This window comes from Doryrhamphus excisus, chromosome 11 (genome assembly GCF_030265055.1).
Source record: "Doryrhamphus excisus isolate RoL2022-K1 chromosome 11, RoL_Dexc_1.0, whole genome shotgun sequence".
NCBI lineage: Eukaryota > Metazoa > Chordata > Actinopteri > Syngnathiformes > Syngnathidae > Doryrhamphus > Doryrhamphus excisus.
The window spans coordinates 317,960-335,562 of record NC_080476.1 but is presented as its reverse complement, the minus strand read 5'-3'; positions in this window follow the sequence as shown (position 1 = coordinate 335,562).

The following is a 17,603-nucleotide window of genomic DNA, read 5'->3' as shown; positions in this document are numbered from 1 at the left end:
TTAGGGCGTCAATTTTTGAAAAAAAACGTAAGGGGTTAGTATGTCGTTTTTTTTCGTTTTTTCAACTTGCTCAAAATGCACTTTTTTGTTAAAATAAACACGGGAAACCTCACACACACTCAACAGGGGCCCCAGGAGCATGCAAAAATGGCATAAAATGCCAAAATTTTAGGGCGTCAATTTTTGAAAAAAAACGTAAGGGGTTAGTATGTCGTTTTTTTCCGTTTTTTCAACTTGCTCAAAATGCACTTTTCTGTTAAAATAAACACGGGAAACCTCACACACACTCAACAGGGGCCCCAGGAGCATCCAAAAATGGCATAAAATGCCTAAATTTTAGGGCGTCAATTTTTGAAAAAAAACGTAAGGGGTTAGTATGTCGTTTTTTTCAGTTTTTTCAACTTGCTCAAAATGCACTTTTCTGTTAAAATAAACACGGGAAACCTCACACACACTCAACAGGGGCCCCAGGAGCATCCAAAAATGGCATAAAATGCCAAAATTTTAGGGCGTCAATTTTTGAAAAAAAACGTAAGGGGTTAGTATGTCGTTTTTTTCAGTTTTTTCAACTTGTTAAAAATGCACTTTTCTGTTAAAATAAACACGGGAAACCTCACACACATTCAACAGGGGCCCCAGGAGCATCCAAAAATGGCATAAAATGCCCAAATTTTAGGGTGTCAATTTTTGAAAAAAAACGTAAGGGGTTAGTATGTCGTTTTTTTCAGTTTTTTCAACTTGCTCAAAATGCACTTTTCTGTTAAAATAAACACGGGAAACCTCACACACACTCAACAGGGGCCCCAGGAGCATGCAAAAATGGCATAAAATGCTCAAATTTTAGGGCGTCAATTTTTGAAAAAAAAACGTAAGGGGTTAGTATGTCGTTTTTTTCAGTTTTTTCAACTTGCTCAAAATGCACTTTTCTGTTAAAATAAACACGGGAAACCTCACACACACTCAACAGGGGCCCCAGGAGCATGCAAAAATGGCATAAAATGCCCAAAATTTAGGGCGTCAATTTTTGAAAAAAAACGTAAGGGGTTAGTATGTCGTTTTTTTTCGTTTTTTCAACTTGCTCAAAATGCACTTTTTTGTTAAAATAAACACGGGAAACCTCACACACACTCAACAGGGGCCCCAGGAGCATGCAAAAATGGCATAAAATGCCCAAATTTTAGGGCGTCAATTTTTGAAAAAAAACGTAAGGGGTTAGTATGTCGTTTTTTTCCGTTTTTTCAACTTGCTCAAAATGCACTTTTCTGTTAAAATAAACACGGGAAACCTCACACACACTCAACAGGGGCCCCAGGAGCATCCAAAAATGGCATAAAATGCCTAAATTTTAGGGCGTCAATTTTTGAAAAAAAACGTAAGGGGTTAGTATGTCGTTTTTTTCAGTTTTTTCAACTTGCTCAAAATGCACTTTTCTGTTAAAATAAACACGGGAAACCTCACACACACTCAACAGGGGCCCCAGGAGCATCCAAAAATGGCATAAAATGCCAAAATTTTAGGGCGTCAATTTTTGAAAAAAAACGTAAGGGGTTAGTATGTCGTTTTTTTCAGTTTTTTCAACTTGTTAAAAATGCACTTTTCTGTTAAAATAAACACGGGAAACCTCACACACATTCAACAGGGGCCCCAGGAGCATCCAAAAATGGCATAAAATGCCCAAATTTTAGGGTGTCAATTTTTGAAAAAAAACGTAAGGGGTTAGTATGTCGTTTTTTTCAGTTTTTTCAACTTGCTCAAAATGCACTTTTCTGTTAAAATAAACACGGGAAACCTCACACACACTCAACAGGGGCCCCAGGAGCATGCAAAAATGGCATAAAATGCTCAAATTTTAGGGCGTCAATTTTTGAAAAAAAAACGTAAGGGGTTAGTATGTCGTTTTTTTCAGTTTTTTCAACTTGCTCAAAATGCACTTTTCTGTTAAAATAAACACGGGAAACCTCACACACACTCAACAGGGGCCCCAGGAGCATGCAAAAATGGCATAAAATGCCCAAAATTTAGGGCGTCAATTTTTGAAAAAAAACGTAAGGGGTTAGTATGTCGTTTTTTTTCGTTTTTTCAACTTGCTCAAAATGCACTTTTTTGTTAAAATAAACACGGGAAACCTCACACACACTCAACAGGGGCCCCAGGAGCATGCAAAAATGGCATAAAATGCCCAAATTTTAGGGCGTCAATTTTTGAAAAAAAACGTAAGGGGTTAGTATGTCGTTTTTTTCCGTTTTTTCAACTTGCTCAAAATGCACTTTTCTGTTAAAATAAACACGGGAAACCTCACACACACTCAACAGGGGCCCCAGGAGCATCCAAAAATGGCATAAAATGCCTAAATTTTAGGGCGTCAATTTTTGAAAAAAAACGTAAGGGGTTAGTATGTCGTTTTTTTCAGTTTTTTCAACTTGCTCAAAATGCACTTTTCTGTTAAAATAAACACGGGAAACCTCACACACACTCAACAGGGGCCCCAGGAGCATCCAAAAATGGCATAAAATGCCAAAATTTTAGGGCGTCAATTTTTGAAAAAAAACGTAAGGGGTTAGTATGTCGTTTTTTTCAGTTTTTTCAACTTGTTAAAAATGCACTTTTCTGTTAAAATAAACACGGGAAACCTCACACACATTCAACAGGGGCCCCAGGAGCATCCAAAAATGGCATAAAATGCCCAAATTTTAGGGTGTCAATTTTTGAAAAAAAACGTAAGGGGTTAGTATGTCGTTTTTTTCAGTTTTTTCAACTTGCTCAAAATGCACTTTTCTGTTAAAATAAACACGGGAAACCTCACACACACTCAACAGGGGCCCCAGGAGCATGCAAAAATGGCATAAAATGCTCAAATTTTAGGGCGTCAATTTTTGAAAAAAAAACGTAAGGGGTTAGTATGTCGTTTTTTTCAGTTTTTTCAACTTGCTCAAAATGCACTTTTCTGTTAAAATAAACACGGGAAACCTCACACACACTCAACAGGGGCCCCAGGAGCATGCAAAAATGGCATAAAATGCCCAAAATTTAGGGCGTCAATTTTTGAAAAAAAACGTAAGGGGTTAGTATGTCGTTTTTTTTCGTTTTTTCAACTTGCTCAAAATGCACTTTTTTGTTAAAATAAACACGGGAAACCTCACACACACTCAACAGGGGCCCCAGGAGCATGCAAAAATGGCATAAAATGCCCAAATTTTAGGGCGTCAATTTTTGAAAAAAAACGTAAGGGGTTAGTATGTCGTTTTTTTCCGTTTTTTCAACTTGCTCAAAATGCACTTTTCTGTTAAAATAAACACGGGAAACCTCACACACACTCAACAGGGGCCCCAGGAGCATCCAAAAATGGCATAAAATGTCAAAATTTTTCAGTTTTTTCAACTTGCTCAAAATGCACTTTTCTGTTAAAATAAACACGGGAAACCTCACACACACTCAACAGGGGCCCCAGGAGCATCCAAAAATGGCATAAAATGTCAAAATTTTTCAGTTTTTTCAACTTGCTCAAAATGTACTTTTCTGTTAAAATAAACACGGGAAACCTCACACACACTCAACAGGGGCCCCAGGAGCATCCAAAAATGGCATAAAATGCCCAAATTTTAGGGCGTCAATTTTTGAAAAAAAACGTAAGGGGTTAGTATGTCGTTTTTTTCAGTTCTTTCAACTTGCTCAAAATGCACTTTTCTGGTAAAATAAACACGGGAAACCTCACACACACTCAACAGGGGCCCCAGGAGCATCCAAAAATGGCATAAAATGCCCAAATTTTAGGGCGTCAATTTTTGAAAAAAAACGTAAGGGGTTAGTATGTCGTTTTTTTCAGTTTTTTCAACTTGCTCAAAATGCACTTTTCTGTTAAAATAAACACGGGAAACCTCACACACACTCAACAGGGGCCCCAGGAGCATCCAAAAATGGCATAAAATGTCAAAATTTTTCAGTTTTTTCAACTTGCTCAAAATGCACTTTTCTGTTAAAATAAACACGGGAAACCTCACACACACTCAACAGGGGCCCCAGGAGCATCCAAAAATGGCATAAAATGTCAAAATTTTTCAGTTTTTTCAACTTGCTCAAAATGCACTTTTCTGTTAAAATAAACACGGGAAACCTCACACACACTCAACAGGGGCCCCAGGAGCATCCAGAAATGGCATAAAATGGCCAAATTTTAGGGCGTCAATTTTTGAAAAAAAACGTAAGGGTATGTCGTTTTTTTCAGTTTTTTCAACTTGCTCAAAATGCACTTTTCTGTTAAAATAAACACGGGAAACCTCACACACACTCAACAGGGGCCCCAGGAGCATCCAGAAATGGCATAAAATGCCCAAATTTTAGGGCGTCAATTTTTGAAAAAAAAACGTAAGGGGTTAGTATGTCGTTTTTTTCAGTTTTTTCAACTTGCTCAAAATGCACTTTTCTGTTAAAATAAACACGGGAAACATCACACACACTCAACAGGGGCCCCAGGAGCATCCAGAAATGGCATAAAATGCCCAAATTTTAGGGCGTCAATTTTTGAAAAAAAACGTAAGGGGTTAGTATGTCGTTTTTTTCAGTTTTTTCAACTTGCTTAAAATGCACTTTTCTGTTAAAATAAACACGGGAAACCTCACACACACTCAACAGGGGCCCCAGGAGCATCCAAAAATGGCATAAAATGCCCAAATTTTAGGGCGTCAATTTTTGAAAAAAAACGTAAGGGGTTAGTATGTCGTTTTTTTCAGTTCTTTCAACTTGCTCAAAATGCACTTTTCTGGTAAAATAAACATGGGAAACCTCACACACACTCAACAGGGGCCCCAGGAGCATCCAAAAATGGCATAAAATGCCCAAATTTTAGGGCGTCAATTTTTGAAAAAAAACGTAAGGGGTTAGTATGTCGTTTTTTTCAGTTTTTTCAACTTGCTCAAAATGCACTTTTCTGTTAAAATAAACACGGGAAACCTCACACACACTCAACAGGGGCCCCAGGAGCATCCAAAAATGGCATAAAATGTCAAAATTTTTCAGTTTTTTCAACTTGCTCAAAATGCACTTTTCTGTTAAAATAAACACGGGAAACCTCACACACACTCAACAGGGGCCCCAGGAGCATCCAAAAATGGCATAAAATGTCAAAATTTTTCAGTTTTTTCAACTTGCTCAAAATGCACTTTTCTGTTAAAATAAACACGGGAAACCTCACACACACTCAACAGGGGCCCCAGGAGCATCCAGAAATGGCATAAAATGGCCAAATTTTAGGGCGTCAATTTTTGAAAAAAAACGTAAGGGTATGTCGTTTTTTTCAGTTTTTTCAACTTGCTCAAAATGCACTTTTCTGTTAAAATAAACACGGGAAACCTCACACACACTCAACAGGGGCCCCAGGAGCATCCAGAAATGGCATAAAATGCCCAAATTTTAGGGCGTCAATTTTTGAAAAAAAACGTAAGGGGTTAGTATGTCGTTTTTTTCAGTTTTTTCTACTTGCTCAAAATGCACTTTTCTGTTAAAATAAACACAGGAAACATCACACACACTCAACAGGGGCCCCAGGAGCATCCAGAAATGGCATAAAATGCCCAAATTTTAGGGCGTCAATTTTTGAAAAAAAACGTAAGGGGTTAGTAAGTCGTTTTTTTCAGTTTTTTCAACTTGCTCAAAATGCACTTTTCTGTTAAAATAAACACGGGAAACCTCACACACACTCAACAGGGGCCCCAGGATTATGCAAAAATGGCATAAAATGCCCAAATTTTAGGGCGTCAATTTTTGAAAAAAAACGTAAGGGGTTAGTATGTCGTTTTTTTCAGTTTTTTCAACTTGCTCAAAATGCACTTTTCTGTTAAAATAAACACGGGAAACCTCACACACACTCAACAGGGGCCCCAGGAGCATGCAAAAATGGCATAAAATGCCCAAATTTTAGGGCGTCAATTTTTGAAAAAAAACGTAAGGGGTTAGTATGTCGTTTTTTTCAGTTTTTTCAACTTGCTCAAAATGCACTTTTCTGTTAAAATAAACACGGGAAACCTCACACACACTCAACAGGGGCCCCAGGAGCATCCAAAAATGGCATAAAATGTCAAAATTTTTCAGTTTTTTCAACTTGCTCAAAATGCACTTTTCTGTTAAAATAAACACGGGAAACCTCACACACACTCAACAGGGGCCCCAGGAGCATCCAAAAATGGCATAAAATGTCAAAATTTTTCAGTTTTTTCAACTTGCTCAAAATGCACTTTTCTGTTAAAATAAACACGGGAAACCTCACACACACTCAACAGGGGCCCCAGGAGCATCCAGAAATGGCATAAAATGGCCAAATTTTAGGGCGTCAATTTTTGAAAAAAAACGTAAGGGTATGTCGTTTTTTTCAGTTTTTTCAACTTGCTCAAAATGCACTTTTCTGTTAAAATAAACACGGGAAACATCACACACACTCAACAGGGGCCCCAGGAGCATCCAGAAATGGCATAAAATGCCCAAATTTTAGGGCGTCAATTTTTGAAAAAAAACGTAAGGGGTTAGTATGTCGTTTTTTTCAGTTTTTTCAACTTGCTTAAAATGCACTTTTCTGTTAAAATAAACACGGGAAACCTCACACACACTCAACAGGGGCCCCAGGAGCATCCAAAAATGGCATAAAATGCCCAAATTTTAGGGCGTCAATTTTTGAAAAAAAACGTAAGGGGTTAGTATGTCGTTTTTTTCAGTTCTTTCAACTTGCTCAAAATGCACTTTTCTGGTAAAATAAACACGGGAAACCTCACACACACTCAACAGGGGCCCCAGGAGCATCCAAAAATGGCATAAAATGCCCAAATTTTAGGGCGTCAATTTTTGAAAAAAAACGTAAGGGGTTAGTATGTCGTTTTTTTCAGTTTTTTCAACTTGCTCAAAATGCACTTTTCTGTTAAAATAAACACGGGAAACCTCACACACACTCAACAGGGGCCCCAGGAGCATCCAAAAATGGCATAAAATGTCAAAATTTTTCAGTTTTTTCAACTTGCTCAAAATGCACTTTTCTGTTAAAATAAACACGGGAAACCTCACACACACTCAACAGGGGCCCCAGGAGCATCCAAAAATGGCATAAAATGTCAAAATTTTTCAGTTTTTTCAACTTGCTCAAAATGCACTTTTCTGTTAAAATAAACACGGGAAACCTCACACACACTCAACAGGGGCCCCAGGAGCATCCAGAAATGGCATAAAATGGCCAAATTTTAGGGCGTCAATTTTTGAAAAAAAACGTAAGGGTATGTCGTTTTTTTCAGTTTTTTCAACTTGCTCAAAATGCACTTTTCTGTTAAAATAAACACGGGAAACCTCACACACACTCAACAGGGGCCCCAGGAGCATCCAGAAATGGCATAAAATGCCCAAATTTTAGGGCGTCAATTTTTGAAAAAAAACGTAAGGGGTTAGTATGTCGTTTTTTTCAGTTTTTTCTACTTGCTCAAAATGCACTTTTCTGTTAAAATAAACACAGGAAACATCACACACACTCAACAGGGGCCCCAGGATTATGCAAAAATGGCATAAAATGCCCAAATTTTAGGGCGTCAATTTTTGAAAAAAAACGTAAGGGGTTAGTATGTCGTTTTTTTCAGTTTTTTCAACTTGCTCAAAATGCACTTTTCTGTTAAAATAAACACGGGAAACCTCACACACACTCAACAGGGGCCCCAGGAGCATGCAAAAATGGCATAAAATGCCCAAATTTTAGGGCGTCAATTTTTGAAAAAAAACGTAAGGGGTTAGTATGTCGTTTTTTTCAGTTTTTTCAACTTGCTCAAAATGCACTTTTCTGTTAAAATAAACACGGGAAACCTCACACACACTCAACAGGGGCCCCAGGAGCATCCAAAAATGGCATAAAATGCCCAAATTTTAGGGCGTCATTTTTTGAAAAAAAACGTAAGGGGTTTGTATGTCGTTTTTTTCAGTTTTTTCAACTTGCTCAAAATGTACTTTTCTGGTAAAATAAACACGGGAAACCTCACACACACTCAACAGGGGCCCCAGGAGCATCCAAAAATGGCATAAAATGCCCAAATTTTAGGGCGTCAATTTTTGAAAAAAAACGTAAGGGGTTAGTATGTCGTTTTTTTCAGTTTTTTCAACTTGCTTAAAATGCACTTTTCTGTTAAAATAAACACGGGAAACCTCACACACACTCAACAGGGGCCCCAGGAGCATCCAAAAATGGCATAAAATGCCCAAATTTTAGGGCATCAATTTTTGAAAAAAAACGTAAGGGGTTAGTATGTCGTTTTTTTCCGTTTTTTCAACTTGCTCAAAATGCACTTTTCTGTTAAAATAAACACGGGAAACCTCACACACACTCAACAGGGGCCCCAGGAGCATCCAAAAATGGCATAAAATGTCAAAATTTTTCATTTTTTTCAACTTGCTCAAAATGCACTTTTCTGTTAAAATAAACACGGGAAACCTCACGCACACTCAACAGGGGCCCCAGGAGCATCCAAAAATGGCATAAAATGTCAAAATTTTTCATTTTTTTCAACTTGCTCAAAATGCACTTTTCTGTTAAAATAAACACGGGAAACCTCACGCACACTCAACAGGGGCCCCAGGAGCATCCAAAAATGGCATAAAATGCCCAAATTTTAGGGCGTCAATTTTTGAAAAAAAACGTAAGGGGTTAGTATGTCGTTTTTTTCAGTTCTTTCAACTTGCTCAAAATGCACTTTTCTGTTAAAATAAACACGGGAAACCTCACACACACTCAACAGGGGCCCCAGGAGCATCCAAAAATGGCATAAAATGTCAAAATTTTTCAGTTTTTTCAACTTGCTCAAAATGCACTTTTCTGTTAAAATAAACACGGGAAACCTCACACACACTCAACAGGGGCCCCAGGAGCATCCAAAAATGGCATAAAATGTCAAAATTTTTCAGTTTTTTCAACTTGCTCAAAATGCACTTTTCTGTTAAAATAAACACGGGAAACCTCACACACACTCAACAGGGGCCCCAGGAGCATCCAAAAATGGCATAAAATGTCAAAATTTTTCAGTTTTTTCAACTTGCTCAAAATGCACTTTTCTGTTAAAATAAACACGGGAAACCTCACACACACTCAACAGGGGCCCCAGGAGCATCCAAAAATGGCATAAAATGTCAAAATTTTTCAGTTTTTTCAACTTGCTCAAAATGCACTTTTCTGTTAAAATAAACACGGGAAACCTCACACACACTCAACAGGGGCCCCAGGAGCATCCAGAAATGGCATAAAATGGCCAAATTTTAGGGCGTCAATTTTTGAAAAAAAACGTAAGGGTATGTCTTTTTTTTCAGTTTTTTCAACTTGCTCAAAATGCACTTTTCTGTTAAAATAAACACGGGAAACCTCACACACACTCAACAGGGGCCCCAGGAGCATCCAGAAATGGCATAAAATGGCCAAATTTTAGGGCGTCAATTTTTGAAAAAAAACGTAAGGGGTTAGTATGTCGTTTTTTTCAGTTTTTTCAACTTGCTCAAAATGCACTTTTCTGTTAAAATAAACACGGGAAACCTCACACACACTCAACAGGGGCCCCAGGAGCATGCAAAAATGGCATAAAATGCCCAAATTTTAGGGCGTCAATTTTTGAAAAAAAACGTAAGGGGTTAGTATGTCGTTTTTTTCAGTTTTTTCAACTTGCTCAAAATGCATTTTTCTGTTAAAATAAACACGGGAAACCTCACACACACTCAGCAGGGGCCGCAGGAGCATCCAAAAATGGCATAAAATGCCCAAATTTTAGGGCGTCAATTTTTGAAAAAAAACGTAAGGGGTTAGTATGTCGTTTTTTTCAGTTTTTTCAACTTGCTCAAAATGCACTTTTCTGTTAAAATAAACACAGGAAACCTCACACACACTCAACAGGGGCCCCAGGAGCATGCAAAAATGGCATAAAATGCCCAAATTTTAGGGCGTCAATTTTTGAAAAAAAACGTAAGGGGTTAGTATGTCGTTTTTTTCAGTTTTTTCAACTTGCTCAAAATGCACTTTTCTGTTAAATTAAACACGGGAAACCTCACACACACTCAGCAGGGGCCCCAGGAGCATCCAAAAATGGTATAAAATGCCCAAATTTTAGGGCGTCAATTTTTGAAAAAAAACGTAAGGGGTTAGTATGTCATTTTTTTCAGTTTTTTCAACTTGCTCAAAATGTACTTTTCTGGTAAAATAAACACGGGAAACCTCACACACACTCAACAGGGGCCCCAGGAGCATCCAAAAATGGCATAAAATGCCCAAATTTTAGGGCGTCAATTTTTGAAAAAAAACGTAAGGGGTTAGTATGTCGTTTTTTTCCGTTTTTTCAACTTGCTCAAAATGCACTTTTCTGTTAAAATAAACACGGGAAACCTCACACACACTCAACAGGGGCCCCAGGAGCATCCAAAAATGGCATAAAATGTCAAAATTTTTCAGTTTTTTCAACTTGCTCAAAATGCACTTTTCTGTTAAAATAAACACGGGAAACCTCACACACACTCAACAGGGGCCCCAGGAGCATCCAGAAATGGCATAAAATGGCCAAATTTTAGGGCGTCAATTTTTGAAAAAAAACGTAAGGGTATGTCGTTTTTTTCAGTTCTTTCAACTTGCTCAAAATGCACTTTTCTGTTAAAATAAACACGGGAAACCTCACACACACTCAACAGGGGCCCCAGGAGCATCCAGAAATGGCATAAAATGCCCAAATTTTAGGGCGTCAATTTTTGAAAAAAAACGTAAGGGGTTAGTATGTCGTTTTTTTCAGTTTTTTCAACTTGCTCCAAATGCACTTTTCTGTTAAAATAAACACGGGAAACATCACACACACTCAACAGGGGCCCCAGGAGCATCCAGAAATGGCATAAAATGCCCAAATTTTAGGGCGTCAATTTTTGAAAAAAAACGTAAGGGGTTAGTATGTCGTTTTTTTCAGTTTTTTCAACTTGCTCAAAATGCACTTTTCTGTTAAAATAAACACGGGAAACCTCACACACACTCAACAGGGGCCCCAGGAGCATGCAAAAATGGCATAAAATGCCCAAATTTTAGGGCGTCAATTTTTGAAAAAAAACGTAAGGGGTTAGTATGTCGTTTTTTTCAGTTTTTTCAACTTGCTCAAAATGCATTTTTCTGTTGAAATAAACACGGGAAACCTCACACACACTCAGCAGGGGCCGCAGGAGCATCCAAAAATGGCATAAAATGCCCAAATTTTAGGGCGTCAATTTTTGAAAAAAAACGTAAGGGGTTATTAGTATGTCGTTTTTTTCAGTTTTTTCAACTTGCTCAAAATGCACTTTTCTGTTAAAATAAACACGGGAAACCTCACACACACTCAACAGGGGCCCCAGGAGCATGCAAAAATGGCATAAAATGCCCAAATTTTAGGGCGTCAATTTTTGAAAAAAAACGTAAGGGGTTAGTATGTCGTTTTTTTCAGTTTTTTCAACTTGCTCAAAATGCACTTTTCTGTTAAAATAAACACGGGAAACCTCACACACACTCAGCAGGGGCCCCAGGAGCATCCAAAAATGGTATAAAATGCCCAAATTTTAGGGCGTCAATTTTTGAAAAAAAACGTAAGGGGTTAGTACGTCGTTTTTTTCAGTTTTTCAACTTGCTCAAAATGCACTTTTCTGTTAAAATAAACACGGGAAACCTCACACACACTCAACAGGGGCCCCAGGAGCATCCAAAAATGGCATAAAATGCCCAAATTTTAGGGCGTCAATTTTTGAAAAAAAACGTAAGGGGTTAGTATGTCGTTTTTTTTAGTTTTTTCAACTTGCTCAAAATGCACTTTTCTGTTAAAATAAACACGGGAAACCTCACACACACTCAACAGGGGGCCCAGGAGCATCCAGAAATGGCATAAAATGCCCAAATTTTAGGGCGTCAATTTTTGAAAAAAAAACGTAAGGGGTTAGTATGTCGTTTTTTTCAGTTTTTTCAACTTACTTAAAATGCACTTTTCTGTTAAAATAAACACGGGAAACCTCACACACTCAACAGGGGCCCCAGGAGCATCCAAAAATGGCATAAAATGTCAAAATTTTTCAGTTTTTTCAACTTGCTCAAAATGCACTTTTCTGTTAAAATAAACACGGGAAACCTCACACACACACTCAACAGGGGGCCCAGGAGCATCCAGAAATGGCATAAAATGCCCAAATTTTAGGGCGTCAATTTTTGAAAAAAAAACGTAAGGGGTTAGTATGTCGTTTTTTTCAGTTTTTTCAACTTGCTCAAAATGCACTTTTCTGTTAAAATAAACACGGGAAACCTCACACACACTCAACAGGGGGCCCAGGAGCATCCAAAAATGGCATAAAATGCCCAAATTTTAGGGCGTCAATTTTTGAAAAAAAACGTAAGGGGTTAGTATGTCGTTTTTTTCAGTTTTTTCAACTTGCTCAAAATGCACTTTTCTGTTAAAATAAACACGGGAAACCTCACACACACTCAACAGGGGGCCCAGGAGCATCCAGAAATGGCATAAAATGCCCAAATTTTAGGGCGTCAATTTTTGAAAAAAAAACGTAAGGGGTTAGTATGTCGTTTTTTTCAGTTTTTTCAACTTACTTAAAATGCACTTTTCTGTTAAAATAAACACGGGAAACCTCACACACTCAACAGGGGCCCCAGGAGCATCCAAAAATGGCATAAAATGTCAAAATTTTTCAGTTTTTTCAACTTGCTCAAAATGCACTTTTCTGTTAAAATAAACACGGGAAACCTCACACACACACTCAACAGGGGGCCCAGGAGCATCCAGAAATGGCATAAAATGCCCAAATTTTAGGGCGTCAATTTTTGAAAAAAAAACGTAAGGGGTTAGTATGTCGTTTTTTTCAGTTTTTTCAACTTGCTCAAAATGCACTTTTCTGTTAAAATAAACACGGGAAACCTCACACACACTCAACAGGGGGCCCAGGAGCATCCAAAAATGGCATAAAATGCCCAAATTTTAGGGCGTCAATTTTTGAAAAAAAACGTAAGGGGTTAGTATGTCGTTTTTTTCAGTTCTTTCAACTTGCTCAAAATGCACTTTTCTGTTAAAATAAACACGGGAAACCTCACACACACTCAACAGGGGCCCCAGGAGCATCCAAAAATGGCATAAAATGTCAAAAATTTTCAGTTTTTTCAACTTGCTCAAAATGCACTTTTCTGTTAAAATAAACACGGGAAACCTCACACACACTCAACAGGGGCCCCAGGAGCATCCAAAAATGGCATAAAATGTCAAAATTTTTCAGTTTTTTCAACTTGCTCAAAATGCACTTTTCTGTTAAAATAAACACGGGAAACCTCACACACACTCAACAGGAGCTCCAGGAGCATCCAGAAATGGCATAAAATGGCCAAATTTTAGGGCGTCAATTTTTGAAAAAAAACGTAAGGGTATGTCGTTTTTTTCAGTTTTTTCAACTTGCTCAAAATGCACTTTTCTGTTAAAATAAACACGGGAAACCTCACACACACTCAACAGGGGCCCCAGGAGCATCCAGAAATGGCATAAAATGGCCAAATTTTAGGGCGTCAATTTTTGAAAAAAAACGTAAGGGTATGTCTTTTTTTTCAGTTTTTTCAACTTGCTCAAAATGCACTTTTCTGTTAAAATAAACACGGGAAACCTCACACACACTCAACAGGGGCCCCAGGAGCATCCAGAAATGGCATAAAATGGCCAAATTTTAGGGCGTCAATTTTTGAAAAAAAACGTAAGGGGTTAGTATGTCGTTTTTTTCAGTTTTTTCAACTTGCTCAAAATGCACTTTTCTGTTAAAATAAACACGGGAAACCTCACACACACTCAACAGGGGCCCCAGGAGCATGCAAAAATGGCATAAAATGCCCAAATTTTAGGGCGTCAATTTTTGAAAAAAAACGTAAGGGGTTAGTATGTCGTTTTTTTCAGTTTTTTCAACTTGCTCAAAATGCATTTTTCTGTTAAAATAAACACGGGAAACCTCACACACACTCAGCAGGGGCCGCAGGAGCATCCAAAAATGGCATAAAATGCCCAAATTTTAGGGCGTCAATTTTTGAAAAAAAACGTAAGGGGTTAGTATGTCGTTTTTTTCAGTTTTTTCAACTTGCTCAAAATGCACTTTTCTGTTAAAATAAACACAGGAAACCTCACACACACTCAACAGGGGCCCCAGGAGCATGCAAAAATGGCATAAAATGCCCAAATTTTAGGGCGTCAATTTTTGAAAAAAAACGTAAGGGGTTAGTATGTCGTTTTTTTCAGTTTTTTCAACTTGCTCAAAATGCACTTTTCTGTTAAATTAAACACGGGAAACCTCACACACACTCAGCAGGGGCCCCAGGAGCATCCAAAAATGGTATAAAATGCCCAAATTTTAGGGCGTCAATTTTTGAAAAAAAACGTAAGGGGTTAGTATGTCATTTTTTTCAGTTTTTTCAACTTGCTCAAAATGTACTTTTCTGGTAAAATAAACACGGGAAACCTCACACACACTCAACAGGGGCCCCAGGAGCATCCAAAAATGGCATAAAATGCCCAAATTTTAGGGCGTCAATTTTTGAAAAAAAACGTAAGGGGTTAGTATGTCGTTTTTTTCCGTTTTTTCAACTTGCTCAAAATGCACTTTTCTGTTAAAATAAACACGGGAAACCTCACACACACTCAACAGGGGCCCCAGGAGCATCCAAAAATGGCATAAAATGTCAAAATTTTTCAGTTTTTTCAACTTGCTCAAAATGCACTTTTCTGTTAAAATAAACACGGGAAACCTCACACACACTCAACAGGGGCCCCAGGAGCATCCAGAAATGGCATAAAATGGCCAAATTTTAGGGCGTCAATTTTTGAAAAAAAACGTAAGGGTATGTCGTTTTTTTCAGTTCTTTCAACTTGCTCAAAATGCACTTTTCTGTTAAAATAAACACGGGAAACCTCACACACACTCAACAGGGGCCCCAGGAGCATCCAGAAATGGCATAAAATGCCCAAATTTTAGGGCGTCAATTTTTGAAAAAAAACGTAAGGGGTTAGTATGTCGTTTTTTTCAGTTTTTTCAACTTGCTCCAAATGCACTTTTCTGTTAAAATAAACACGGGAAACATCACACACACTCAACAGGGGCCCCAGGAGCATCCAGAAATGGCATAAAATGCCCAAATTTTAGGGCGTCAATTTTTGAAAAAAAACGTAAGGGGTTAGTATGTCGTTTTTTTCAGTTTTTTCAACTTGCTCAAAATGCACTTTTCTGTTAAAATAAACACGGGAAACCTCACACACACTCAACAGGGGCCCCAGGAGCATGCAAAAATGGCATAAAATGCCCAAATTTTAGGGCGTCAATTTTTGAAAAAAAACGTAAGGGGTTAGTATGTCGTTTTTTTCAGTTTTTTCAACTTGCTCAAAATGCATTTTTCTGTTGAAATAAACACGGGAAACCTCACACACACTCAGCAGGGGCCGCAGGAGCATCCAAAAATGGCATAAAATGCCCAAATTTTAGGGCGTCAATTTTTGAAAAAAAACGTAAGGGGTTATTAGTATGTCGTTTTTTTCAGTTTTTTCAACTTGCTCAAAATGCACTTTTCTGTTAAAATAAACACGGGAAACCTCACACACACTCAACAGGGGCCCCAGGAGCATGCAAAAATGGCATAAAATGCCCAAATTTTAGGGCGTCAATTTTTGAAAAAAAACGTAAGGGGTTAGTATGTCGTTTTTTTCAGTTTTTTCAACTTGCTCAAAATGCACTTTTCTGTTAAAATAAACACGGGAAACCTCACACACACTCAGCAGGGGCCCCAGGAGCATCCAAAAATGGTATAAAATGCCCAAATTTTAGGGCGTCAATTTTTGAAAAAAAACGTAAGGGGTTAGTACGTCGTTTTTTTCAGTTTTTCAACTTGCTCAAAATGCACTTTTCTGTTAAAATAAACACGGGAAACCTCACACACACTCAACAGGGGCCCCAGGAGCATCCAAAAATGGCATAAAATGCCCAAATTTTAGGGCGTCAATTTTTGAAAAAAAACGTAAGGGGTTAGTATGTCGTTTTTTTTAGTTTTTTCAACTTGCTCAAAATGCACTTTTCTGTTAAAATAAACACGGGAAACCTCACACACACTCAACAGGGGGCCCAGGAGCATCCAGAAATGGCATAAAATGCCCAAATTTTAGGGCGTCAATTTTTGAAAAAAAAACGTAAGGGGTTAGTATGTCGTTTTTTTCAGTTTTTTCAACTTACTTAAAATGCACTTTTCTGTTAAAATAAACACGGGAAACCTCACACACTCAACAGGGGCCCCAGGAGCATCCAAAAATGGCATAAAATGTCAAAATTTTTCAGTTTTTTCAACTTGCTCAAAATGCACTTTTCTGTTAAAATAAACACGGGAAACCTCACACACACACTCAACAGGGGGCCCAGGAGCATCCAGAAATGGCATAAAATGCCCAAATTTTAGGGCGTCAATTTTTGAAAAAAAAACGTAAGGGGTTAGTATGTCGTTTTTTTCAGTTTTTTCAACTTGCTCAAAATGCACTTTTCTGTTAAAATAAACACGGGAAACCTCACACACACTCAACAGGGGGCCCAGGAGCATCCAAAAATGGCATAAAATGCCCAAATTTTAGGGCGTCAATTTTTGAAAAAAAACGTAAGGGGTTAGTATGTCGTTTTTTTCAGTTTTTTCAACTTGCTCAAAATGCACTTTTCTGTTAAAATAAACACGGGAAACCTCACACACACTCAACAGGGGGCCCAGGAGCATCCAAAAATGGCATAAAATGTCAAAAATTTTCAGTTTTTTCAACTTGCTCAAAATGCACTTTTCTGTTAAAATAAACACGGGAAACCTCACACACACTCAACAGGGGCCCCAGGAGCATCCAAAAATGGCATAAAATGTCAAAATTTTTCAGTTTTTTCAACTTGCTCAAAATGCACTTTTCTGTTAAAATAAACACGGGAAACCTCACACACACTCAACAGGAGCTCCAGGAGCATCCAGAAATGGCATAAAATGGCCAAATTTTAGGGCGTCAATTTTTGAAAAAAAACGTAAGGGTATGTCGTTTTTTTCAGTTTTTTCAACTTGCTCAAAATGCACTTTTCTGTTAAAATAAACACGGGAAACCTCACACACACTCAACAGGGGCCCCAGGAGCATCCAGAAATGGCATAAAATGCCCAAATTTTAGGGCGTCAATTTTTGAAAAAAAACGTAAGGGGTTAGTATGTCGTTTTTTTCAGTTTTTTCAACTTGCTCAAAATGCACTTTTCTGTTAAAATAAACACGGGAAACATCACACACACTCAACAGGGGCCCCAGGAGCATCCAGAAATGGCATAAAATGCCCAAATTTTAGGGCGTCAATTTTTGAAAAAAAACGTAAGGGGTTAGTATGTCGTTTTTTTCAGTTTTTTCAACTTGCTCAAAATGCACTTTTCTGTTAAAATAAACACGGGAAACCTCACACACACTCAACAGGGGCCCCAGGAGCATGCAAAAATGGCATAAAATGCCCAAATTTTAGGGCGTCAATTTTTGAAAAAAAACGTAAGGGGTTAGTATGTCGTTTTTTTCAGTTTTTTCAACTTGCTCA